Here is a 1,580-nt window from a genome sequence, read left to right as displayed (position 1 = left end):
TTATATGTTTAGTACAATAGCATGGCCCTCAAAATTTGGATTAGCTCATGGTTGTCACACTTTTCATACGTTGTAATGTACTAGGTCAGTATCTAAATACTTAGCACAGACCACACCTTTATATCTTCTGATTTGGCTTGGGAAGCATTCTGGTCGAAATAACGGCAATACTAACTGAAACTCTGGTATCTTGTTTGTGCCGAATCCGGTAGATTTCGCCGCTGTCATAATCAGGGCCTTCACTGTTAACGGCCCTTTGCTTTCTTCTTACCCCTGCAGGCACGTTTATTTATTGTTTATTTTATTATCATCATTTATTAATTTATTATTTCTGTTTCTTTTTCTGGGGGGGGGGGCATCTGTGAGTTTTCTTATGAAACCTTAAGCAAGTGAATGTGCCATAAGTAAGCTGCATGATATCTGCCCGACATTCACTTTGCACCTAGTAAGTTATGCTGTCATCACCTTTACCAGTAAAGTAGGAGTTTGGTGCGTGACTTCCCGAGCACATGCGTCACCAGTGGAAAATTTTCAAATGTATTTCTCGGCCAAAACATTTTTTTTCTTATTGCACACATTGTTCTTCAAATGAAAAATAGACATTGCATGAAGTTTTGCATCTTATCATATCCACCAAGAGTGAGCCGTGTTCGAAGGCAACAGTGACGTCATGACTGACTTCAGATTTTACCCAGATTGAGTGAAAATGTACTTGATGCACTGCTAAAAAAGGCACAGAAACATTTTATGCATATATATAATAAGATTTTGTATCAAGAAACTATGCAATCCTCATAATCGATCCGGCTTTCGGAAATGCTACAAGAAAGGCCTAATGTGTTCTGTACAGAGTAAGTACAACACCTGATTTTTAGGGGAATATATTTCGTTTTCATAACTATTTCTATGGAATTTTCATCAGCAAGGATGCTACCAACCTTTCCTGATGTCAGTTTTACGTGGAGTCAGGTAATCGTCGTTACTATAATCACAGTTTTCTTTGCTGAAAGCTCTCGGGTCTCTTGTCTACGTGAATATGAGAAAAACACGTAAATGTATTTTTAATATAATGTTGTTTATATGCAGCTTGTGTGTATGTGCACCACATACACAGTATGTACAAGATAACTTATTGTTTGCTGTGGTAGATGTGTAAAAGATGTGTGAATATATTGTTATTATTGTTATCTTTACAAGGCATTCATCAACAAGGACGTGACTAACTTTGGCACTCTAAAGATGAGGGAAAATATTCTGACTGAATTTTCTAAACAGAAAAGAAATCAGAACATAGATGTGTGTATGTGTGTGCACATGTGCATATGTGGATGTGCGTTTATACGTCTCACAATAACTAAAATCGATGAACAGTATAACTTTTGAGGATTCGAATCTGCTTGGGAAGTTAATCTCAAGGAAGGGCCAAACTATACCATTCAGCCACACTTACCATGCGCCATCTCTGGATAATACCTAGGCTGAGTGGGTTTCAATCTATATTAGAAAGGAAAGTTATATGCAAAGTCTGAGTATATCAAGTCTGTTCATGCAAGAAGCAGGGCTTGTGTACGAATGCAATC

This window comes from Penaeus monodon, chromosome 38 (genome assembly GCF_015228065.2).
Source record: "Penaeus monodon isolate SGIC_2016 chromosome 38, NSTDA_Pmon_1, whole genome shotgun sequence".
NCBI lineage: Eukaryota > Metazoa > Arthropoda > Malacostraca > Decapoda > Penaeidae > Penaeus > Penaeus monodon.
Note: the sequence above shows the minus strand (reverse complement) of the source record.